The sequence below is a fragment of the Lissotriton helveticus genome, chromosome 2_2 (assembly GCF_964261635.1).
Source record: "Lissotriton helveticus chromosome 2_2, aLisHel1.1, whole genome shotgun sequence".
NCBI classification, from domain to species: Eukaryota; Metazoa; Chordata; class Amphibia; order Caudata; family Salamandridae; genus Lissotriton; species Lissotriton helveticus.
In genome coordinates, this window is record NC_136060.1 from 383,878,200 (window position 1) to 383,905,326 (window position 27,127).

Sequence of the window (27,127 nt, forward strand, 5' to 3'; positions counted from 1 at the left end):
CGCAGTTTCGGGTTTATCCTCCCGAACATCGGGTTCGGGATATTCAGGCTCTGATTCTGATCTGTCAGCCTTTATCCCGAGTCTCGGTCAGGTTGACGCTGCGGCTTCTGGGGCTGATGGCCTCCTCCATCCTTCTGGTGCATCACGCCAAGTGGCGGATGCGGGCTCTGCAGTGGGACCTGAATTTTCAGTGGGCCCACCATCAGGGCAACCTGTCCGACCACGTCCGGATCTCGGAGGGCACTGCAAGACAATTGCAGTGGTGGCTCACGGACCGCATTTGGGTCAGCGGCAGATCCCTCTCCCTACCCCAACCGGAGCACGTAGTAGTGACAAATGCATCCCTCCTGGGCTGGAGGGGGCACATGGGAGAGGCGGAGATCAGAGGCCTCTGGTCTCTGGCGGAGTCCCGGCTCCACATCAACCTTCTGGAGCTGTGGGTGATCCGGCTTGCACTGAAAACATTCCTTCCCTCTGTCCGGGGAAGTGTAGTGTAGGTGTTCACGGACAACACCACCGCCATGTGGTACTGCAACAAACAGAGCGGGGTGGGGTCGTGGACTCTTTGTCAGGAGGGTCTGAGCCTCTGGCAATGGCTGGAACACCAGGGCTTCACCCTGGTTGTTTAACACTTGGCAGGTTCCCTGAACGCCAAGGCGGACGAACTCAGCCGCCGGTGCATGATGGATCACGAATGGCATCTGCACTCGGACGTGGCGCGAAGCCTCTTTCAGCAGTATGGAGAGCCTTGGTTAGATCTATTTGCCACCGAAGAGAAGGCGCAATGTCATCAGTTCTGCGCGTTGGAATGTCCAAGGCGGCACTCGCTCAGAGACGCTTTTCATCGCGAGTGGAGCTGCGGTCTGTTGTATGCCCTTCCGCCAATAGCACTTCCGCTCAGAGTGCTGAAGAAGATCAAGTGCGACTGGGCCCAAGTCATCCTTGTGGCTCCGGATTGGTATCCCGAGCTACTCAGCATTTCAGTCGATCCCCCGATTCGTCTGCCTCTTCAGGAGGACCTTCTGTCACATCAGCAGGGGATGGTCCTCCACCCGAACCTGTCCAGTCTCCACCTACCTGCGTGGAGCTTGAGCGGCGACAGTTGAGGCCATTTGACTTGCCTCCTGAAGTCTGTGATGTGATTCCGGCAGCCAGGCGTCCCTCCACAAAATAGGTATACGCCTGCAGGTGGAACAAATTTGTGGCATGGTGCACAGCAAAGGCTGTGGATCCTCTCTCTGCCGCCCTTTCAGAGGTTCTCCTCTTTCTTCTTTGTCTTGCCCGGCAGGGCTCTACTCTGGGCACTGTCAAAGGCTACCTCTCTGCCATTTCCGCCTACTTGAGGCTTCCTGATCAGCCTTCTCTTTTCCGGTCCCCGGTTGTAAATAGATTTCTTAAAGGCATCACGCACATGTTTCCTCCTGTTCCTTTTGTGATGCCTTAGTGGGACTTGAACTTTGTTCTAACCTATTTGATGTGCGCTCCTTTCGAGCCACTTCACAATTGCCCTCTTCGTCTTCTGACTCTTAAGACTGCATTCCTGATTGCCATCACCTCTGCCAGGAGAGTGAGTGAGCTCCAGGCTCTATCTTCTAAGCCTCATTTCCTCTCTGTCCATCTGGACAAAGTTGTCTTGAGAACTCGTCCTTCTTTCCTGCCCAAGGTGGTTACAGCCTTTCATATCGGGCAGTCCATCACCTTGCCCACCTTCTTTCCGCCTTCGCATCCTTCCAAGGAAGAAGAGAGGCTCCACTGTCTGGACCCAAAACGTGCGCTCTCGTTCTATCTAGACTGCACATGCCAGTTCCAGGTAGACGACCAGCTCTTTGTTGGTTATGTGGGCGCTAAGAAGTGGTGCACAAATGGACCATCTCTCGGTGAGTCGTGTTGTGCATCAAGGTCTGTTATTCCTTGGTGAAAAAGGAGCCTCCTGTTGGGCTGCGCGCCCATTCCACTTGGGCCACGGCGGCTACTACTGCCCTGGGTCGGGGAGTCCCCTTGCAGGACATCTGTCAGGCAGCTGCGTGGGCCTCGCTGCACACGTTCGCTAAACACTACTGCATGGACAGCCAAGTCCGGAGAGATGGCTTTTTCGGCCGTTACGTTCTCCAGGACTTTCTGGTGTGATCTTGGTTCGCAGACCCACTACCGGGGTTGGTATTGCTGGAGTATCTATTCTAAGGTAAGGAATCTAACACTAACCTGTTTCTTTCAGATGCACAAGTTACTTACCTATGGTAATGATATATCTGTAAGAAACAGTAGTTAGTGTTAGATTCCTTACCGCCCCACCCATCCTCCCCGTTCTGTGAACCGATATCTAGGGTTAAGGACATCCCTTTCAGGGCGCTAGTTTCATGGCACCAGTGTCGGTTTCTTGCATGGCTCTGCGTTCCTGGCGCGGAAAGCTATGTACAAGAACTGACGTCAGTGCGCGAGGGCGGCGTCTAAGTACTCCGACGCCATCCCGGCAATCACGACGCCAACGACCGACGTGGTGCCACAGACGACGCCTACCGACGCGCAGCGGTACTGCTACGCAAAACTTTCCTAATCCAGTCTGACACCTGGGGATATTCTAAGGTAAGGAATCTAACGCTAACTACTGTTTCTTACAGATATATCGTTACCGAAGGTAAGTAACTTGTGCTTTAGGTTCTGAGGGCCAAGAAGTATATGACCATCTTCCTGAGTTGAACAATGTTGAGGCTCAAGGGCTTATTGAATATGACATATGCATTAAAAAGTTGGACAAACACTTTCTCCCAAAAGTTAGCACAATTTTAGAAAGGTACCATTTCGCAAAGAGACTGCAAGGTGAAGGCGAGTCAGTAGTAAGTTATGTTACTTATCTCAGAAAACTGGCTACATCTTGTAAATTTGCTAATCTTGTGGATGAGAGGATTAGAGATCAATTTATAGTAGGGTGTACTATTGAAAAAGTTCGGGAGGAGTTATGGATGCAAGATGAACCTTCGCTTGAAGTTTTACAAGTTGCAAAAAGAGTTGAACACTCTTTTAAGTGTGTTGAGATTATTAAGAAAGATAAACGAGCTGCTATGGGTGGAAAAAACTTATCATCGGTTTCAGGAAGATTGCATGGATGGCACAACTGATGTTTTATAAATCAAGATTTATTGTGGTTGTTTCATCACAGTATGCATTTTGTTATTCACTATGCAGTATCGTGCATTATGGTTTAACATAAAACTTGTCAGCAGACATGTAGCATTACTCGTTCCTTGAAGTAACAGAACAGGTTGTCAAAATGCACCAAAACATGTGCTTTCCTTTCCACGAGTTTTTAGCAGGTGCTCTGAGTCAGCAAAGAGTAAGCAAATGCCAACTGTTAAAACGTGTACCTGTGCAAACTGCTCCAATGTGCACACGTGTGTTCAGGAAGAGAAGTGGAGCGCTCAAGTATTTAAAAACCGTACTCGCTCCTACACACACGCTACGCTTTTTGGATTCCAGTACTCACCTGATTCCATCCTGCTGCAGCGTTGACGAATCTAAGCTGCTCCAGTGTGGCATTCTTCATTCCCCGTCTTCAGCTGAGGTTCAGGCTTGGTGCCTCTTGCATTCCTGTCCTTCGGTGTTTCTTCCGGCCCCTAGGAGGAAAAAAGCAAAGCTTGAAGATCGGTTGCTTAGACGGTAAAGTGAAAATCAGGCTTTAAATCATCGCGGTAAGACTTTAAATGCTTTTGAAACATTGCCAGGACATTTAAAGTGCACATCAAAGCATTAATCATCACGCTGAGACTGTGAAAGCTTTTAACTTTGTTTGAACATTTAAATTGTATTTGAAAGCAAGGACAGTACTTAAAAAAGATCTGAACTTAACAAGACTTTATTTAACTATTTCTAAACAACCAAGACAGTTGTTTTAGCATCAGAAGTGTTTTGAATTCATTGTTTTGTAAAGTCAGTTATTTCAGTTAATTCTGGAAATAACACAAAAGAAGTGTTCATAGGGATTCTTTGTGCAAACGCCGAGCCTTTCTAAGGCATCACCTACCCCAGCGAGGAAGTCTGTGGAGTCAGCTGCAGCCGCCACGCCACGCCGGACCCGCTGCGCGGGTCCCGCTTCGCGGCTTGCAGCGCTTTTCTGTTTTGAGAAGGGCCACTGATTTGGACTGACCGGCAGGGCTGCAAGCGACAGCGGTGGACTCCGAGGACCAGGAGTCCCCGCGCGCCCTTAGTCCAGCTGGGCTGCTCTCCCTGCCGGCCCCGCCCTCACCTTCACACCGTTAAATCACCGCCACCACCTGGCCTCCAGTGGATTCTTTGTGCAAACGCCGAGCCTTTCTAAGGCATCACCTACCCCAGCGAGGAAGTCTGTGGAGTCAGCTGCAGCCGCCACGCCTCGCCGGACCCGCTGCGCGGCTTGCAGCGCTTTTCTGTTTTGAGAGGGGGCACTGATTTGGACTGACCGGCAGGGCTGCGAGCGACAGCGGTGGACTCCGAGGACCAGGAGTCCCCGCGCGCCCTTAGTCCAGCTGGGCTGCTCCCTGCCGGCCTCGCCCTCCCGGTAGCCTATTGGACAGCTACATAGAGGACCCACCATTCCCGCTGCGCGGGAGCGCGCGGGAGGGCGCCGGTAGAAGCCCGGGACAAGGGCGGGACCGTCTGTGGCCGTCCGGGGCCGACAGCGGCCGGGTCGGGCTCACTCTCTTTCCCCTTTGCTTTAGCAGATTGTAAGTTAGACATCCCGATTTTTGTTGTATCCCTCCGGTAGCCGACTTCTCGGCATAATTGTGCTTTTTAATCCTAGTGCCTTTTTCTTTTCTTGTCAATCACATTAGTGTCCCCCAATCCTGCCTTACACGCCTCCATACGCCCATAGTGATGTCTACCTCTGAGGTTACCCTTGTGCCGGCCACACAAGGGTCTCCCTTATTTGGACCTTTGGACAAATTTTTTGCCAAAATTAAAACGGATGTAGACCGGGAGCTCACTCTGGCAGAGAAACGTGCGGGTCGACGTTTCTCCATTGAAAAATTAAAATTAAGACCTCTTCAGCCCCTGGATACACCCACTACAACCCTATCGTCCCCCATCGATCTCACCACACCAATAGATCCTGTTAATACTTCGCCATCCATAGATGGTATTCCCCTCATTTTCCAGACTAGTCCCCCTGTGCAGAAGGATATTATTACTATTTCTGACTCTAATTATTCCCAGGTACTTGACACCCAGATCATTGATCTAAGCACTCCTTCTGCGGAACCAGCTCTCCTTTATGATATAGGTATACCTTCTCCCGTGTTTACACCAATTGGACTTGACCATCATACCAAGAGCATCCCCGAGGGCCAGCTTCTAATATCACCGCCAAGGGACTCCATTAAGACCCTCAAAACCCCCTCTGTTAAAATCCCCTTTGGCTCTCCACCAAGGAAGAGAAGAAAGAAGCTGATAATTAAAAGGAGAACCGTTCCTCCCACTCAAGTGCCATCCACTCCATTCACTATCCCGGACAAGGTAGGGACTTTAGACCCTGCGAAAGAGTTGACCGCCAACTCAATCTCGGTACCCAGTTACGCAGGGTTACTGAATGACATTGACCGCCTCATTAAGGCGTTGATCCTTCCCCTCATTGAAAGGATCAAAAGATTAGGGGAGAATGTCGATAAAATCTTATTAGAACAAAACGGAATACCTTGCCCTAAACCGAACGTTACGAGTGACTCATCACAGTCCACTAAAAAATCTAATCCACCCAAGATGGTGACCGGCGTCCCTAAGGCAAACGCACCATCTATAGCTGAGCCACCAAAACCCCCCAAGAATGGAGACCCTAAGGCCAAAAATAGTAATAATAGTAATAGCAACACCACTGTATTGGACAAATCCCCGACCGCAGGAAAATTTCATACCACTACAAGGCCCCATACTACGAATTCCAATAACAGCATTAATTCAAAAACCCCTCTTACTGTAACACATAAATCTAATAGAAGATCAACGAATACCGCTGATCTACCACCCGAGTGCATAAACTACGTTATAGCACTTACAGGAGTTCCGCCCCTGCCAGAAGGTAACCCTGAACATCAGGCCAATCTAAAAAACAAGGTTATCTATTGGTTGAGAAGAAACAGACCACTCCCGCCACATTTAAATGGCGATATCGTCTCGGCCAGGCGATGCAATTGGGTAGGTAGTAGACCCAAGGACATTGATGGTGATGTGATCCTAGTTAATATCAAAGACCATAGATTGGTCACTCACATCAGTGACTGGTATCCTGGCTCAGGAGAGGGGGGAATTTCAACCCACAACCTAAGCTATTTCTATCCCGAGAGTATGCTGAGACAACCCCCAGCTCGGTCAAAACTTTATCCCTCCGATAGCTATGGTCGCCTAAAAGCCCCCGGCGGCCCCAACATCCCCACATCTCATAAACACCTCATGGGCCACAACACTCCTTTCCCCTATCCTTTACACACCTCTGCCCTAATCTCGCACAGACTAGTTGCCCCATATAGTATGGATGCTATGCAAACACCTAGGGGCCGGAATCATTACGATAATATCGATGATTTCTGGTTGCAGCCCAGTCAGGCACCCCTTCCACTGAGAAATCTTTATAACCCCAGACGGCAATTGGGCGATCCAAATCATCACAACCCCAAAGATTTCTGGAATATACCCCTGTCTAATTTTTACCAGCCGCTTTCAGGCCTAGATGACAATGAATGACTTCATAAGCCGAATAATAAAGTTAAGCCTGCTGTAGGCTCGCAGTACAGACAGTGCGCAACGGCCCACTTCTTGTCATCTAGCCCGCCTGAGAGCCGTCAGGGTAGTATGGTGGTGGGGATGGACTCTCCGGGTGAACCCTTGCTACCTGGCTCCACCCAATACTTGCCCCAACCTTCCACGCTTAATTGTTCCACTTCTAATCCTTCCATTCTTTCCCTTACCTGTATCACTCCAACTCAGCAAGTAGATATACCTTGTGCGAATGCGGGCTGCCCACGTGGGGACATTAGCAATACACCCGTTTTTAATTCACTTCTGTCATGGAATGTTGCGGGGTTAGCCAGTAAAGTTCATAATAAAGCCTGGTTAGATGTTATTCACACTCACGACATCATATGTCTCCAAGAAACTTGGTGTTGTGAAGAAGTCCATCTTCTGGGGTACCAAACTTTTTACACCTCGGCCACGCTGTCAGCTCAGGGTCATAATAAGGGGGGCCTCTGTGTCTATGTCTCAACAACAGCAAATGTTAAGATCTACAAATTCATCTCCAACACCTACTTCCAAATTTTATCTTTTAAGTGGGGCAAGACAGAGAATATTGTACTGGTGAACTTTTACAATAATATGTCTGATATTGAACTGGAATCCACCATGTCACACATGTCACGTCTGATTTTGCATTCTGTGGATCGCTTTAAGGGGGCAAAAATAATTTGGGCAGGGGACTTTAACTGTACAATTTGCCCACAGCACGATTCTCCTTTGTGTGGCCTCGCAGATTATGGTGAGGAAATTCCAACTCATTTTGTTCACTCAAAGAGGGGGATGCTGTTAAATACTTTTGTTTTTAATTTTTATCTTGGTTTTGCCAACCAGATTTGTCCCGCACCTGTGGAGTTCGAGCCAACCTTCTTTGGCAGAGGTTGCAACTCAACTATTGATTTTATATTGATAACCACTGCCAACTTTGGGTTCTTGACCTCGTGGGTGGTTGGCAAGGATGTATTTAGCGACCATTACCCCCTTTCCATCAGCGTCAAAGTAAAGGAGCGAAATGTTAAAAATCCTACCCAATGCATGTATCCTTATAGGGTAGAACTATCTAAAACTAATGGTTACGTGGTGAAATGGGAGAAGATCGTCCCCAGTGTGTTTCTGAAAAAGCTAATCTCCGACTCTGTAAATGACGTTAAAGTTTGCCTTGAGGAAGATGCGGACCCCTCTACAGTCATGTCAGCTTTTGCCAATATACAATATCGGATTAAAAATGTGCTGACCCGGGCAGCTAATAATTACACACCTAGAGAAGGGTGGTTTGATGGGAAGTGCACGAAAGCACTAAAAGCCCTTAAAAAAGCTTTGGCCATTAAACCGAGGGACCCCATTTAATCCGCAGTGTTAGGCAAGCATATAAACGTGTATTAAAAGAAAGAACCCTGGCCTTAAAAAAGCAAGCTTGGGCCACACTAAGAGAAGCAGCCTCCCAGAAAAATACCACTAAATTTTGGAGACTGGTCAAATCTCTGTACCAACCGAATCATAGTGGAAATAACATAGATCTGGCCATAACGGGCGACAGATGGCTTACACATTTCAGGCAATTATATAAGCATTCAAAGCCTGATGACGCCACCATCTCGATAGGGCTAACTCCAATATCTCCCCAAAATACAGAAACTAGGAGGGACACCCATCTCCCAGTCTCCCCATTCCCGATTGATATTATTTTCTCAGTAGGTGAAGTGCAGGATGCAATAAGGGACAGTGCAGCAGGCAAAGCACCAGGGCCAGACTGTACCCCGGTAGACGTGTACAAAGCTGAACCACACTTCTGGGCCCCTCTGCTTACAAATGTGCTGAACAAGGGCAATCAAAAGGGGTTTATCGAAACTTGGTCGGACGCAATAGTGGTTCCCATTTTTAAAAAGGGCAGGCGAGATGACCCGACCTGCTATAGGCCTATATCTTTATTGGATGGCCTCATGAAATTAGCAGGGAGCATTATCTTGAAGAGGCTTCAGGATTGGGAGGAGGAGCACAACGTTGTCTCACACTTCCAATATGGATTTAGGAAGGGCCTAGGGACTGGCGAGCAGTGTCTAAACCTGGCGCTTTTATGTGAGAAATACACTCAGGCTAGAGGTGGGTCACTTTTTATAACTTTTGTTGATTTAAGTTGTGCTTTTGACTGCGTGGACCATATCCTTTTATGGTCAACATTGGCCGAGATGGGCATTGATGCACGCATAATCACTTTCATCAGAGAGCTGTATCATAACTGTGGGGCAAGAGTAAGATATGGCAAACAGGGCGAAAGTACCGACAAATTTGTCCTGTCAAGAGGGGTTAGACAGGGGTGTATTTTGGCCCCAAGGCTTTTTACTTATTATATAAATTCAGTGGGCCATTACCTCTCTCTTTTCCAAAATGAATACCCTACCGTGAAAGGTTCACCGGTGCCAATTCTCTTGTACGCCGATGACGCGGCAATAATGTCCCAGACTCAAGTGGGACTGCAGAGGGCGGTGACTAAATTTGCAGGGTACATGCAGGATAGAGGGCTGAAAGTGAACATTTCAAAAACATTTACCATGCCATGTTCCAACAAACGTAGGAGGGCGCCGTGTAATGTCTCCCTGGACAAACAGAATATAGCCACTGTAGATAAGTTCTGCTACTTGGGCATACTGTTTGACAGGCGATGCCGTTGGAAGCAGGCGATTGAAGCGAGGAAACTGGCCTTCATTCGCACCATAGGCGCTTTACGCGCTTTTTCCAACAGGGTGGGAGGTAAACCTATCAAAGAGCTGGTACAGATATACCGGGCGAAGTGTGTGTCCACAGCCACCTATGGGGCGGGACTTTGGGGCATTGCGAAGGATCAATCCTTGCAGGGCAGTGAGAACCAATTCATCAGTTATCTCCTAGGTGTAGCAAAAACCTCATCCTCATTCATGACGCACATAGAGACAGGAGTTAAGTACCTGAGCGACATAATTAAGATGGCCCCAATTCTCTTGTGGCACAAGGTATGGACCACAAGAGAAGCCAGTTTCAACAGGGACCTCTTGGAGGATTGCCTGGCCCTAGATGGGGTTGCAAGCTTCCGATGGTTGTCGTATGTAAGATCTTTACTTAATGAGCTGGGTCTCCCAGAATACTATGTAAAACCCAGTACCCTGGAGGGTATTTCTAGATCAGCTCTAAAAAAAACATTAATCACCCATCTGGAAACTTTGAGATGGAATGTTGAAAAGAACAAACAGACCATCTTAAATTTTCAGGAAATCACCCCCAACGAAGGCATGCAAATGTACCTAATTGTGGATCCCAGCCCGTTCCATAGAATGCTTTTGTCCCGTCTTCGCCTTGGGACCTTCTTCCGCATGGTATCTGTACCGGAGATGAATCATTGGTCGACCTCTAAATTGCCCTGCACCTGTGATAATACCGCTCTGCAATCTAACTTGCACCTAATGTTCTTTTGCACTTTCTATTCCACCCCTAGAAAACTTTATCTAAAACCTCTTTTAAATCGGTGGGGTGTAAGAAATTGTAGGCCTGCCCTCTTAAGACTATTACAACTTGAAGATGAGCATGTAATTTTTGCGGTATCTTGTTTTTTAAGATCTGTCATGTTGTTACGGAAAACCATGCGGTAAAACATTCTTGCCTGGGTCCCTCCATGCTCATTGTGTTAGACAGTACAAATTGCACCTTAAATCATACTGTATTTGCACAATTTTTTTTAATGATTTGATTATTACATTCGCCGTTTTTAACTGTTAACGCATACGTAAACATATATTAATTGTGATTATATTTTGATGTATGTGTTGTGCTTTTATGATTTTTTTATGAAAATCGAATAAAGCTTATATATAATAATAAAGTGTTCATAGCATGGTACATGTAATTATTTTAGTTTGTGAACCATTTCGGAAATAATACAAGACACAATCAGGTATGTTGGTGAAGCTTAAGAATGAAAATAATTGATGCTCTCTGATTCTGTTATGTTACATGATAGTGATTCTTGAATCTTAATGTTGTGCCTTAGATTATTTTCTCTGGAGAAATACATATGGAAATAGCGTGATTACAGACGCCTCATATCACTGTGATGTTTGCATATATAACAATCAGTAGGCATTCAAAACTACACGTATGTCGAAGATTAATGTATTTTATGTATGATAATAGTGGAAGTTAAGTTAGGTTCATTGTTTCCTCTCCAATAGAGTAACTTGACAACAATATTCCAGAAGATCTTCCTTGAAACCAGATTCCTTCCCCATCCCTTCCATGAGAGAATTCCTGAGTGACATTCCAGAAAACAAGTAGAAAGAATCGGACGAAGTACAGTGTTTTGTTTCTCTTCTCTCTCTCTCCCATCCGCCTTCCCCAGTAAGTTATTTGAGCGGCAAGCGTGTATTTTCCTTGCCATTCTTGTAATTTCCAAAGGGATTTGGGAACAGTCAGCATCAAGGAAGGAACAAACTGGTGTGCAGGTGAGTGACTGTTGTTACAGAAATCGAAGCCAAACCCCAAACAATTGTTCCTCCCTTGATCCTGGATTTTGGAGGTAGAGCAAGACAATATGGACCCTTCACAGTTGACTGTACTGATTCAAAAATTAACCGAAGAACTGCAGGAACTTAAGCAGGAAAATCAGGCACTTAGGCAGGAAGCAGCACAAATTTAATCAGAGTTCACAAGTTGGAGAGATCCTCAACGTTTAGAACAGCGGCCCATTCTTGCCCCACCTAAATTTGGTTCCACAACCTTTTATTCCCCTGCAACTTCAACCCCAAACACAGACTAGAATCTTCAGGTTACTGTGGTGTCCCCTAGCCCTGTTCCTCTAGCAAATCCTGAACGTTTCATGGGAGACAGCAATAATTTTGCGTCATTCATGAGTCAACGTCAGTTGCAGTTCTTGTGCAAATCGCAGATTTTTACCACGGACACAACAAAGGAAGCTTTTATAATTTCTTATTTAGGAGGATTAGCAGCCAACTGGGCTATGCCTTTAGTTAACTCTAATGATCCGTTATTGCACAATTTAGTGGCGTTTACAACTGCTATCTCTTGTTTATTTGCAAAAAATGTTTTCATACAAGCATCCGACAATGAGTTGCTGAATTTACGTCAAGGGTCAAAAGATTTAACAACTTAGATAACTAGCTTTATTAGATTATTATCGGAGACACGTTGGCTTGAGGAAAAAATAATTTATTTATTTTACCATGGCCTCAGGGATGATTTAATAGACTCTTTGGCACATATTGTGGATCTACCTGATGATTATACTGAATTTCTTGATTTAGTAGTTAAGCTTGGAGAAAGAAATAGCGAAAGACGCAGATGCAAACCCAGAGTTTTACATTTTAAAAATGAGAAAAAAGAAATTGAAGACAAAAACAACAGTGTAGAACCAATGCAAATTTGAGGCATAAAGGGTCCGGTATCTTTTGAAGAGAAAGACAGGAGACTCTCGAGGAGTTGCGAGGTCGCCTCTTCGAGAACCAGTGTCTCACAGATCTCACAATATGCTACCAATATTATCAATCGTATTCCGAAACATATGACAATTAGGCTAACTTTTATTATTTCTGCACAACAGAGACACAGTCATTCTGTTTTAATTGATTCTGGTGCCACTGGCAATTTTTTTGATTTAGAGTTGGCCACAAAACTAGGAATTACACAAATTCCAAAAACAAAACTGGAGCCTGTCAGAGCTGTTGATGACTCGGTGTTATCCTCTGGTTTAATCAAGTTCCACATGGTACCGCGAACCTTAGTTGGAGAAAATGGACATACTGAGAATACTGTTTTTGACTTAATAGACACACCTACCTTTGGAGTACTTCTAGGAGTTCCTTGGTTAGAACTACATAACCCAAAGATAGACTGGGTAAAAAGAACAGTAACATTGGATTCTTCATTCTGCAGAGCACACTGTTACTTGGAAAATCAAGATCCTATAGTTCCTTTATTTTGTTCAGTCCTGCAGAGTAGTTCTCCCCAATTACCTACTGAGTATCAAGAGTATTCTGACGTTTTGATCCAGTCCAGGCTACCCAATTACCACCACACAGGGTTTATGACTGCAGAATAGACTTAATTCCTGGTGCAGTCCTACCCTGTAGCAGGATTTAAGCTGTAACTGAGCTTGAGAATCAATACTTGAAAACTTACCTAGACAAACTATTAGAGATTGGTTTTATCAGACACTCAACTTCACCCATCTCTTCGCCACTCTTTTTTGTGGCTACGAAGTCAGGTGATCTTAGGGCATGCTTCGATTATTGTATCATCAACAAAGCAACAATCAAAAATCGATATTCACTGCACCTAATTCCAGTACTGTTGAACCAAGTCAAGGCGTCTACCATTTATACCAAATTAGATTTACAGGGCACGTACCATCTTATTCGTATAAAAGAAGGAGACGAATGGAAGACCGCATTTCGCACGAAGTAAAGTCTATTTGAATATATGGTCATGCCATTCGGTCTCTGTAATGCCCCAGCTGCGTTCCAATATTTTATAAATGAGGTGCTCCACGATTTACTTGCTATTTGCGTCATCGTTTACATCAATGATATATTAATTTTTTCCAAAACAGAAAAAGAACATACACAACATGTCTGTGCTGTTTTAGAAAGACTAAGAGATCATTCCTTGTTTGCTAAGCTTGAAAAATGTGTTTTTAACACCAAAAAAGTTGAATTTTTGGGGTATTTACTCTCCCCTGAGGGCATTACCATGGATCCTAAGAAAGTAGAAGCAGTCTTAAATTGGCCCACTTCAACCTCTGTAAAAGAAATACAGCGAGTACTAGGTTTTGCAAATTTTTACAGGCGCTTCATATCCAAATTCTCAGACATTGTAACCCCTATTACTCAGCTTCTTAGGAAAGGTCAGCAGGGTCAGGGGAACACATACGCTGAAAACGCATTTAACAAAATAAAACAAGCATTTACGGTAGCACCCATCTTGATCCACCCTGATCCTGACAATACATTTTTTGTGGAAGCAGACGCTTCTCAAACTGCACTAGGTGGAGTATTAATGAAGAAAAAATTCAATACAGGACATCTGCACCCAATTGCATTTTATTTACGAAAGTTATTACCCGCTGACCAAAATTATACAGTGGCGGAACATGAATTGTTAGCAATTAAGGCAGTTTTTCAAGAATGGCAACACCATTTACTAGGTGCTAAACACACCATAACATTATTCACAGATCACAAGAATCTTCGTTTTCTAGTTCTGTCAAGGCAGTCACTCCCAGACAAATGCGCTGGTTGCATTTCTTTAGCGAATTAGATTTTTTAATAACACATCTCCCGGGACAAACACAACTTATATCTGACACCTTGTCTAGAATGTCTTGTGAAAACTCCTCAGAGGACAATAACCATCCTTTACACATAATCCCACCAGAAAAAGTAGTGGCAGTTACCCACGTTGACACTTTCTTAATTCAATTTAAACAGAGTGTTCAGTCTTTGAATCAGCAAAAGTGGTTAACAAATAAAAATAACACCATTTTAGATAGCTATTTTTTTCATAATAACAAACATTATGTTCCACTAGAATCTCAACAACAACAAATACTAAAAGGGAATCATGAGTCAGGTATGGCAGCTCATCCTGGTGTAAACAAAACATCAGAATTATGTCTACGAACTTTTTGGTGGGAAAAGATTAGACAGGATGTTCAGCAGTATGTCAAAACAAGCCCAGTGTGCGCTAAACAGAAATCATTACATGTAGCTCCCACCAGTCTTTTGCAACCATTGCCCATATCATGGATTTCCTGGCATACCATCAGTCTAGATTTTATCACCGATTTACCTAAATCTAACAATTTTAGTTGTTGTTGATTTGCTGTCCAAAATTGGACATTGTATTCCTTAAGGAAACTACCAACTGCAACCGAATTTAGTGACATTTTTATCAATAACATCATGAAACTCCATGGCCTTCCCAGTAAAATCATTTCCGATAGAGACCCTCAATTCATTAAAACATTTTGGAAACAGTTATGCACTCAACTAGGAATAGAAATAGCTTTATCTTCAGCCTGTCATCCACAAACTGACAGCCAGACAGAAAAGGTGAATCAGTACCTTGAACAGTGTCTTTGTTGTCTAACCACCACAGGTACATCACAATGGGTCTTAGTTTTGCCTCTAGCAGAATTTCCTTATACCAATAGTCTCCATTCAGCATTAGGTTGTTCCCCCTTTTACTTCACCACGGGATTTCATCCACGATCCCTTCCTACTCCACTTCCCTATCTCGTAGATGCAATGCCAGCAGTCAATGAAAAGTTAGCACTGTTACAGGAACTACAAGAAAATGCCAAGATTAGTTTAGCAAGAAATAACATTAACACAAAGATTACAGTGGACAAACACAGAACACCAGAACTACCCTATAAAGTAGGAGATCTAGTTTGGTATCCACCAGCCAGGAATATTCAATTTGAAGGTCCTAAAAAATGAAAACCGAGATACATTGGTCCTTTTCCTATTATCAAAATTCTGAATCTGGTCTCAATGAAGTTAGACTTACCTGAAGAACATGCCATTCTTCATGTGTCCCTTCTTAAACCTTACGATCCTTCCACAAGAAAGGATGATGCACCCCCACCAATAGTAGTAGGAGATCATCTGGAATAGGAGGTACAACATATAATAGATGCCAAAAGAATACGCAGTCGACTACATTATTTAGTTGACTGGAAAGGTTATGACGGCACAGAAAGATCCTGGGAACCCGGGGTTCATGTGCATGCCCCCAGATTGGTTAGAACCTTCCATGCCTTGCATCCCGACTATGGTTTAACATAAAACTTGTCAGGAGACATGTAGCATTACTCATTCCTTGAAGTAACACAACAGGTTGTCAAAATGCACTAAAACACGTGCTTTCCTTTCCACGAGTTTTCAGCAGGTGCTCTGAGTCAGAAAAGAGAAAGCAAATGCCAACCGTTAAAATGTGTACACGTGCAAACTGCTCCACGGTGCACACATGATTTCTGGAAGAGAAGTGGAGCGCTCAAGTATTTAAACTGGACTCGCTCCTACACACACACTTCCCTTTTTGGATTCCAGTACTCACCTGATTCCAGCCTGCTCCAATGTTGACGATTCTAAGTTGCTCCAGGGTGGCATTCTTCATTCCCCGTCTTCAGCTGAGGTTCAGGCTTGGTGCCTCTTGCATTCCTGTCCTTTGGTGTTTCTTCCGGCCCCTTGGAGAAAAAGATAAGCTTGAAGATCGGTTGCTTGGACGGTAAAGTGAAAATAAGGCTTTAAATCATCGCGGTAAGACTTTAAATGCTTTTGAAACATTACCAGGACATTTAAAGTGCACATCAACGCATTAATCATCGCGCTGAGACTGTGAAAACCTTTAACTTTGCCTGAACATTTAAATTGTATTTAAAAGCAAGGATAGTACTTATAAAAGATCAGACGTGTTTTGAATTCATTGTTTTGTAAAGTCAGTTCTTTCAGTTAATTCTGGAAATAACACGAAAGAAGTGTTCATAGCATGGTACTGTTTATTTTTATTTTAGTTTGTGAACCATTTTGGAAACAATACAAGACACAATCAGGTATTTTGGTGATGCTTAAAAATGAAAATAATTGATGCACTCTAATTCTGTTATGTTACATGATACTGATTCTTGAATCTTAGGGGTCCATTAGGATGGCGGGCAAACTTTGCCCGCCCGCCACCCTAACGGAGATCGGGACCGCCCGCCATAATAGCGGGGGTCCCATTGTGGGTGTTAGGATGTGCCCGCCACAGTGGCGGGCACATCCTATATGTTTTGCATTGTGGCGGGCGGTGCTCTCTGCACCGCCCGCCACAATGCAAAACATATGCTGACGCATTTCAAGATGCAAAGCGGCAGGCAGCGCACGGTGCCTGCCGCTTTGCATATGTACATGTGGGGGGGTACCATAGGTACCCCCCATGTGCCCCCCGACAGTGATGGCAACCTGGGGGCCCTGCAGGGGGCCCCCGCAGCTATCTCCGCCTGCCTTTCCGTGGCGGCATTGTCGCCGCGGAAAGGCCCCTACTTTGTGCCATGGTAATGCTGTCCCCTCCGCCATCCTAATCTGGCAGAGGGGAAAACGAGAGTGCTTGTCGGGCGGATTGCCTCCGCCAGGGTGGCGGTGGCCACCGCCACCCTGGCGGAGGCAATCCGCCCGACATACTAATGGACCCCTTAATGTTGTGCCTTAGATTATTTTGTCTGGAGAAATACATTTGGAAATAGAGTGACTACAGGCGCCTCATATCACTATAATGTTTGCATATATAACTATCGGTAGGCATTCAAAAGTACACGTATGTTGAACATTAATGTATCTTATGTATGATAATAGTGGAAGTTAAGTTAGGTTCATTGTTTCCTCACTAATAGAGTAACTTGACAACAATATTCCAGAAGATCCTCCTTGAAACCAGATTCCTTCTCCATCCCTTCCATCAGAGTGAATTCCTGAGAGACATTCCAGAAAACCAGTAGAAAGAAAAGGACGAAGTCCAGTGTTTTGTTTCTCTTCTCTCTCTCTCCCCAAGCCTCTTCCCCCAGGAAGTTATTTGAGCGGCAAGTGTGTATTTTCCTTGCCATTCTTGTAATTTCCGGAGGGATTTGGGAACAGTCAGCATCAAAGAAGGAACAAACTGGAGTGCAGGTGAGTGACTGGCGTGACACAAACTGTAATACAAGTAATTAAGACTGACACCAAGAAGTCTGTAGGAAATCTTGAAGAAAGTGAAATGAGAAATAAGAAGGTGTTACAGGTGCGATAAACTTGGACACTTGGCAAACAACAAAAATTGTCCTGCTCTAAAAAATATATGTTCAAAGTGCAAAAAGAAAGGACATCTTGCGATTGTGTGTAAACAAGAATATTGATTTCCTCCCCTAAAGATAAATGTTTTGACACGGAGGATGTCGGGGAGGAAGATTTTATTTGTGGACAAATTGTAGTCCAAGTTGAAAGTACAGAAGTTAATTCCAAAACGTGTCCCGTAGATGCTATCCTTGTTGAGGGTGGATCTACCAAAGTTTTGTTTGACTCTAGTGCAAAAATTACAATAATTTCTAAGTCCTTCTTTCAAAAAAAACTGGTACACAAAGTTTTCCTGAAGAAGCCAGATATAAAACCTCTAGCTTATGGTGGTGAGCCTATACCTTTGCGGGGTTATTTTTTAGGGCTTATTGAATATGAGCAACGTTATGCATCAAGAAAGATGTATGTATCCGAAAAGGGAGACAGCATAATAAGCTGGTTTCACCAGGGGGATTTGGGTGTTATGCTTGATCCTAGTAGCAGTACTCCAATCTTATTGAAAGATATACCTAACACAGTTCATAATAGTAACACTTCTATTTTACTTAAAGGAAAAACAAATGTGGTTCAATCTTGCTCTCATTCTAACAGTATCACTGTTGATCACATAAAAGAGAAATTTCCCAATGTTTTCAGGGAAAGTCTAGGATGCCTTAAAAATTTTGAGCATGAGATACGTCTACGTGTTGGTGCCAAACCTTCATGCTCCAAAGTTAGGAATGTACCTTTGGCAATTAGAGATGAGATGCAGAGTGAATTAAGGAAACTCATGGAAGGAGGTATAATTGAAGAAGTAGAGGGTACAGAGCGGCTGGCTCCAGTCGTCGCTGCTTGCAAGTCTAATGGAAGTCTTCGCCTACGCATTGACTTGAGGCAACTCAACAAAAATGTGATAGTGGATCCTTATCCACTCCCTAATATTTCTGAATTATTGGTTTTGTTGGATGGTGCTAAAGTATTCAGCACTATCGATCTCACATCGACTTATCACCAGATTCAAATAAAACAGTCATCTAGAGATCTCAACGCCTTTGTGACACCTTTTGGGACCTTCAGATTTGTATGGATGCCGTTCGGCCTTGTGTCAGCGGCATCTGTTTTCCAACGAGTAATTGAAAAAAGTCCTTAAGGGTTGCAAAGAGGTATGTGTATATCAGGATGATATATTGGTGTTTACTAAGAATGAGGAAGAACTTGGGCATCATCTGGACGTGGTGCTTGGAAAATTGGACATGGCAAATTTGACAATCAAAGCTGAGAAGTGCCAGTTTGCCATCTCTAGTATCAATAACTTAGGCCACACCATTTCTCCTGCTGGTGTTTTGCCTAAATCTGAGTTAGTAGACAAAATTACTCGTATGTGTGCTCCTGTTTCTAGAGAAGAGAAAATGAAATTCTTTGTTATGATAGAATATTACAACAAATTCATTGAGATTTTTGCGGAACTGAGTGCCAACATGAGAGCTCTTCTCAAGAAGGGTGTTGATTTTATATGGAGTGATGATTGTGAGCAAGAATTTCAAGTTTTGAAAGACAAACTTAATAGTGCTCGGTGTCTCAAGAGTTATGACCCAAACAAATGTCAATTATTACTACAGATGCCAGCCTCAAAGGGTTAGGGGCTGTTCTTCAACAGCAAAGTGATAAAGGCATGTTAACTATCATGTTTGCGTCTCTTGCCTTAAAAGAACCTGAGTCTCGCTACTCCGTAATTGAGCGTGAGGCTTTGGCTGTATTTTGGCTCATTAGGAAATTTAAGAAGTTTTTGTGGGGTAACAAATTCATTATTCAGACAGACCACAAACCCTTTTGTGAAATATTTTCCAAGAAAGGGATAGATTCTGTCTCTAACAGAATTACAAATTTGGTTGTTGCATTATAGGAATTCCATTTTGATTTAAGATACATACCAGATATACCCTCCAACCGACACACCCGGGATGCTTCAACTAAGGTACATGGAGTTCTTCCCCTGATTATGTATATTACGTATTAATGTTTAATAATATAACATCATGTAATTATATAATGCATTAACTAAAACAATACAAAAAATATTAAATAACAGAGGGAATAAAATACTATTCCAACTCCAAAAAAACAACAGTAAGGAAAATGTTGGATAGCGTAGGGGTAAAAATTACTATTCCCACTCCAAAGAGTGCAACAGTTGGGAAAGTGTTGGATAGCGTAGGGGTAAAAATGACTATTCCCACTCCAAAGAGTGCAACAGTAGGGAAAGTGTTGGATAGCGTAAGGGTAAACATTACTATTCCCACTCCAGAGAGTGCAACAGTAGGGAAAGTGTTGGATAGCGTAGGGGTAAAAATTACTATTCCCACTCCAGAGAGTGCAACAGTAGGGAAAGTGTTGGATAGAGGTGGGGTAAAAATTACCATTCCCACTCCAGTGAGTGCAACAGTAGGGAATGTGCTGGATAGTGTAGGGGTAAAAATTACTATTCCCACTCCAGTGAGTGCAACAGTAGGGAAAGTGTTGGATAGCGTACGGGTAAAAATTACTATTCCCACTCCAGAGAGTGCAACAGTAGGGGAAGTGTTGGATAGCGTAGAAGTTAAAAATAACATACTTATAAAAAATAATTAATATTTTAAATTATTAAAAAAATATTTCTTGAATTAATCTAAACTATTCACAAAAAACAATAAATAATTATTTTAAAAATAATTACCAATTAATAATGAATATCCCAAAAATGTATTATGAATACCCAACTATATATTTAATAACTACTTCATTACATATCAAATGCTTAACACACTATTCTCCTATGAACACACAACAAACACCAATAATAAAATAATACACTTAACATAATTATCAATTAATCAATTAATTAAAATTATGTATCAAATATTGAAAATTAATTCACAATTAATAATTGATTAACAATAATATAATTAGCAATAACAATGAATGTAAATAAATTATTAATTAATTACATTTAAATTACTTCCCACCCTATTCCTCTATAAACCCATAACCCGCTACAAACATAATTATCAATGAATCAATTAATTAAAATAAATTACCAATTAATAAAAATTAATTACCAATTAAGTTAAAAGATTTTATAATTCCTAAAAAATTAATAATTAATTTAGTATAATTAAATTACTTCCCACCCTATTCCCCTATGAACCCATAACCTGCTACAAACATAATTATCAATTAATCAATTAATTAAAATAAATTACCAATTAATACAAATTAATTACCAATTAATTTAAAAGATTTTATAATTCCTAAAAATTAATAATTAATTTAGTATTTTTAAATGACTTCACCCCTATTCCTCTATAAACCCATAACCCGCTACAAACATAATTATCAATCAATCAATTAATTAAAATAAATTACCAATTAATTTAAATGCTTTTATAATTTCTAAAAAATTACTTCCAACTCTATTCCCCTATAAACCCACAACCCGCTACGGTACTAAAATAAAAAATTTACTTAAATTACATTAAAATAAATAATACATATTAAATACATATTAATATACATAAAAATAATATAAAATTCGATATTAGTAACATCGATATTACTAATATCGATATTAGTAACATCGATATTACTTACATCGATATTAACAAACTAGATATTACTTACCTCCGAAATTCTGTCCCTTCGATAATAAAAAATTCGATATTACTTAGCTTCTATATTATGTCCCTTCGATATTTAATACTCAACATTATAGTATATCGATATTAAAACATCGATATTTTGTCTGTATACCGGGTCCCATATGGACATATGGGCAGATGGGTTTCCGGACTGAATCTGCTCAGCGCTAAGACACCCTCGGGTAATGCGTGCTTTATAAAATCATCTCATGCATTCATCTCATCTATGAACCCTATGACCTGTGGGAACTTTGCTCTTCTGTAAAAATCAAGTTTTTATTGGTCTAATTCCTCATTATCTCTGGGCGTGTATATGTGTTGATGGATGTATCTGAAAGAGACACGTTAGTGATAGATTCCTTACCTTAGAATATCCCCAGGCGTCCGACTGGATACGGAAAATGTTTGCGTAGCAATACCCCTGCGCACTGGCAGACGTCGTCCGCGGCTCAGCATCCGTCGTCAGCGCCGGAACGACGTCGTCGGAGTATTTAGACGCCGCCCATGCGCGCTGACGTCAGTTCTTCTTTTTTCCGCGCCAGCTAGCGCAGATCCGGAGAAGCTCTACCCCTTAGTCTTTTTTGACTAAACTTTTTGATCTTTTTGATCATTTCTCCTCTCCAGTCCTCGACTCCAACGGTGCCGGTAGGGATGCCCGGGTTCAAACCCTGTTCCAAGTGCGACCGACTGATGTCGGTTACTGACCCCCATCGCCGGTGCCTGAAGTGTTTAGGCCTCGACCACGACGACCGTACCTGCTCCGACTGCCGGCCCTGACGTCGAAGGCTAGGCGGGAGCGGTCCCGCAAGCGGCTCAAGCTCCGGCAGTCGGCCCGCGCCGCTCAAGGTCCCGGTCCCACGGGAGGTCGAGGGACCGGTCGCGGGGTTGGAGTCCTCGCAGCTCCGGGAGTGGACATCGGTCATCGGGATCCAAGTCCTCAGGTAAGAGGCATGAGAGGTCGGAGAGGCGTCATCGTTCCTCCGACCCACCCCGACGCTCGCGCGATGCGGCCGGGGGTTCAGGTGACACCACCCACGCGGCTCCGACTGAGTCGCAGGCGTCGCCGCCTGCCCCACACCTTCGGGTCCCTGGGCATTGCGCGACGCTGGAGGAGGTCGAGCGGTACCTCATGGCCATGCGGTCCCTCCTTTCTCAGCCGGGTCCCGTGGCGCCTTCGGGCCCAGCGGCCCCGGCTGGAGGCCCTAGCGGGTCCGCCGTCGGGTGCTTCGGCCCCGACGCCGCCGGCGACTTCGGTCCCTGCGCCGCAGGACCTCACCGGATCCGCTTCCGGATCCGGGTCGTCACCGGTCGACCTCGCCGGCGCCGGCCCCGCGTCACTGAGGTCCTTAAACGGCAGGCAAGCTCCAGTGAGCCTCTGCTGCCGTTTAATGAGGCCTTGTGTGACGTTCTTGTGGGCACTTGGTCCAAGCCCGCCACAGGTCCGCCTGTGGATCGGAACGTGGCCAGACGCTACCGCCCGGCTCTGGGCGACCCTTGCTTTTTGTCCACCCATCCCACCCCCGAGAGCCTGGTCATCCAGGCCTCTACTTCCCAGACCGCATTCCCGACGGCCCCGCCCGATCGGGAATCCAAGAGGTACGAGCAGTTCGGGAAGAAGGTGTTCTCGTCCCTGAGTTTGGGACTGCGGTCTGTCAATACCGCATGCCTCTTGGTCCGCTACACCCACACCCTGTGGGACACGGTCGCGGACGTGCGGCCACAATGCCCGGAGGAGGTCCGGGCTAAACTCGCCCAAGCCCTTGCGGAGGGTCGAGATGCAGCGCGATATTCCATCCGGTGTGGGCTGGATACCACGGACTCACTGGGCAGGGCGATGGCAACGACGGTAGCGGTTTGACGCCACGCCTGGTTGAGGACCGCCAACTTTTCGGCCGATGTCCAGTCCACTCTTCTGGACATGCAGTTCGATGGCCGTCGCCTCTTTGGGGACAAGGCAGACCATGCGCTTGAGTGTTTTAAGGACTCCAGGGCTACGGCCAAGTCCTTGGGCCTCTCGGCCCCACGCCAGCAATCGGGTGCCTTTCGCTCCTTTCGTGGCCACGGAAGGGGCGCCCCCACGCGACCTGCCAGCCACGCACCACAGACTGTTCAACAGGGCGGTGGCGGCCGTGGAAACCGCCGTAACGGCGGTCGGGGACAACGGCGAGGCAAGTCCACACCTCACTCCGCAGCACCTGCCTCAAAACCTACCTAGTCCGTGTTTTCAGGATCATGTGACGCCGGTGGGTGGCAGGGTTCGCCATCACCTCTTCCACTGGCGCACTGTCACGTCGGACAGGTGGGTGCTGCAAATCATCCGAAGGGGCTACTCCCTCCCCTTCGAGGCGGCCCCTCCAGCCATGCCACCGCAGTACCACCACGTGTCGGGGGATCACTTGCAACTTCTGGAAGAGGAAGTATCGGCCCTCTGGGCCAAGGGGGCCATCGAGCACGTTCCTGTGCCAGAAGTAGGGTGTGGTTGTTACTCCCACTACTTTCTGGTACCCAAGAAGGGCAAAGGGGACCTACGCCCTATCTTGGACCTACGGAACGTCAATGGCTTCCTCCGGAAGGAGAAGTTCAAGATGCTGACGTTGGCTCAGGTCTTAGCTGCCCTGGACCCCGGAGACTGGATGGTAGCGTTGGACTTGCAGGACGCTTACTTTCACATCCCCGTCCTGCCGGCCCACCGGCGTTACCTGCGGTTCACGGTAGGCCACGAGCACTTTCAGTTTACCGTGCTCCCCTTTGGCCTTACAAGTGCCCCACGGGTGTTCACGAAGGTGATGACGGTGGTCGCAGCTCATCTGCGCAGGTTAGGGGTGCCAGTCTTCCCCTACCTCGATGACTGGTTGCAGGAGGCGGGCTCGCCCCAGACAGTCGTCAACCACCTCCAGACTACGGCCGACCTCCTGCACTTGCTGGGGTTCTCCATCAATGTGCCGAAGTTGCCCTGTGTCCCTCTCAGAAGCTCCTCTTCATCGGAGCGGTTCTAGACTCGGCGCAGTTTCGGGTTTATCCTCCCGAACAGCGGGTTCGGGATATTCAGGCTCTGATTCCGATCTTTCAGCCTTTATCCCGAGTCTCGGTCAGGTTGACGCTGCGGCTTCTGGGGCTGATGGCCTCCTGCATCCTTCTAGTGCATCACGCCCAGTGTCGGATGCGGGATCTGCAGTGGGACCTGAAGTTTCAGTGGGCCCAGCATCAGGTCAACCTGTCCGATCATGTCTTGATCTCGGAGGGCACTGCGAGTCAGTTGCAGTGGTGGTTCACGGACCGCAATTGCGTCAGTGGCAGATCCCTCTCCCTACCCCACCCGGAGCACGTGGTTGTGACGGACGTGTCCCTCCAGGGCTGGGGAGGCCACATGGGAGAGGCGGAGATCAGGGGCCTCCGGTCTACGGCGGAGTCCCAGCTCCATATCAACTTTTTGGAGCTGCGGGCGATCCGTCTAGCACTGATAGCATTCCTCCCCTCTGTCTGGGGGAGTGTAGTGCAGGTGTTCACGGACAACACCACCGCCATGTGGTACTGCAACAAACAGGGCGGGGTGGGGTCGTGGACCCTGTGCCAGGAGGCTCTGTGCCTCTGGCAGTGGCTGGAACATCAGGGCGTGACCCTGGTGGTTCAACACCTGGCAGGTTCTCTGAACGCCAGGGCGGACGAACTCAGCCGTCGGTGCATGATGGATCACGAATGGCGTCTGAACTCGGACGTGGCGCTAGGCCTCTTTCAGCAATACGGAGAGCCTTGGTTAGATCTGTTCGCCACAGAAGAGAACGCGCAATGTCATCAGTTCTGCGCGTTGGAATTTCCAAGGTGGCACTCGCTCGGAGACGCTTTTCGTCGCGAGTGGAGTTGCGGTCTATTGTACGCCTTTCCGCCTATACCACTTCTGCCCAGAGTGCTGAAAAAGATCAGGCGCGACCGGGCCCAGGTTATCCTTGTGTCTCCGGAATGGGCACGAAGATACTGGTATCCCGAGCTACTCAGCATGGCAGTCGATCCCCCGATTCGTCTGCCTCTTCTGGAGGACCTTCTGTCGCAGCAGCAGGGGACGGTTCTCCACCCAAACCTTTCCAGTCTCCACCTACAAGCTTGGAGATTGAGCGGCGACAGTTGAGGCCATTTGACTTGCCTCCCGAAGTCTGTAATGTCATTCTGGCAGCCAGGCGTCCCTCCACTAAGTCGGTATACGCCTGCAGGTGGAACAGATTTGTGGCATGGTGCACAGCAAAGGCTGGGCATCCACTCTCTGCCCCTCTTTCTGAGGTTCTCCTCTTCCTTCTTTCTCTTGCCCAGCAGGTCTCTGCTCTGGGCACTATCAAGGGCTACCTTTCTGCCATTTCCGCCTTCTTGAGGCTACCTGATCAGCCTTCCTTGTTCAAGTCCCCTATTGTAAATAGGTTTTTGAAGGGCATCACACACATGTTCCCTCCTGCTCCTTTTGTGATGCCCCAGTGGGACTTGAACCTTGTTCTTACTTACCTAATGTGTGCTCCTTTTGAGCCGCTCCATAACTGTCCTCTCCGTCTTCTTACTTTGAAGACTGCTTTCCTGGTTGCCATCACCTCTGCCAGGAGAGTGAGTGAGCTCCAGGCTCTTTCTTCCACACCTCCTTTCCTCTCTGTCCATCCGGACAAGGTTGTGTTGCGGACAAGACCCTCTTTCCTGCCCAAGGTTGTCATGGCCTTCCACATCGGGCAGTCCATTACCTTGCCCACCTTCTTTCCGCCTCCGCATGCCTCGAAAGAGGAAGAGAGGCTCCACTGTCTCGACCCAAAACATGCGCTCTCTTACTATCTAGATCGCACACGACAGTTCCGGGTGGATCACCAACTCTTTGTTGGTTACGTGGGCGCTAAGAAGGGAAAGGTGGTGCACAAGCGGACCATCTCCCGGTGGATCATCTTGTGTATCCAGGCTCCTTGGCTAAGCAGGAGCCCCCTGTTGGATTGAGGGCTCATTCCACTCGGGCCACGGCGACTACCACTGCCCCGTGGCCGGGGTGTGCCCTTGCAGGACATTTGCCAGGCAGCTACGTTGGCCTCGCTGCACACGTTTGCACAACATTACTGCCTGGACAGCCAAGTCCGGAGGGATGGCTTCTTTGGCCGTTCCGTCCTCCAGGACTTTCTGGTGTGATTATTGGTTCGCAGACCCACCACCGGGGTTGGTTTTGCTGGGGTATCTATTCTAAGGTAAGGAATCTATCACTAACGTGTCTCTTTCAGATGCACAAGTTACTACTTCTGTAACGATATATCTGTAAGAGACATTAGTTAGTGATAGATTCCTTACCGACCCACCCATCCTCCCCGTTCTGCGAACTGATATCTAGGGTTAAGGTCATCCCCTTTCAGCGCCCCAGTTTCATGGCACCAGTGTTGGTTCTATCATGGCTCTGCGTATCTGGCGTGGAAAAGCTGTGTATCAGAACTGCCGTCAGCGCACATGGGCGGCGTCTAAGTACTCCGACGACGTCATTCCGATGCTAATGATGCCGACGACAGACGCGGAGCCGCGGACGACGCCTGCCGGCGCGTAGGGGTATTGCTACGCAAATTTTTTCCAGATCCAGTCTGACGCCTGGGGATATTCTAAGGTAAGGAATCTATCACTAACTAATGTCTCTTACAGATATATCGTTACACAAGTAGTAACTTGTGCGTTATAGCATGGCGGCTAGGAAATTATGGAAAAAATGTGAAAGCGCACTCTGAGACACACCACCAGCCACTGCAATAACAACCTGGTAACTACCAGTGGCCAAGAGGTGGGGGAGCACAAGACATGTACATGGGTGGGAATTGCATTGCTGCACAAGGTTCTGCTCTCAAGTTGTGGTTTCAAGGTGTCAATGTG

The 27,127-nt window shown here is 46.0% G+C and overlaps 1 protein-coding gene and 1 long non-coding RNA gene across 2 annotated transcripts in view; one reads left to right on the plus strand and one right to left on the minus strand.

The window, feature by feature from the left end:
* The window catches only part of LOC144821486 (uncharacterized), a 179,746-nt gene extending 163,745 nt beyond the window's left edge, over positions 1–16,001 (minus strand). Inside the window, exons 1-2 of the long non-coding RNA XR_013608367.1 lie at positions 15,859–16,001; positions 3,482–3,611 (exon numbers count right to left, since the gene is read on the minus strand). This is a non-coding gene — a long non-coding RNA (uncharacterized LOC144821486). The remainder of the gene's footprint in view (positions 1–3,481; positions 3,612–15,858) is intronic.
* Positions 1–27,127, plus strand: part of POLN (DNA polymerase nu) — a 2,689,548-nt gene that overhangs the window by 2,432,793 nt on the left and 229,628 nt on the right. The gene's annotated exons all lie outside the window — the stretch shown is intronic.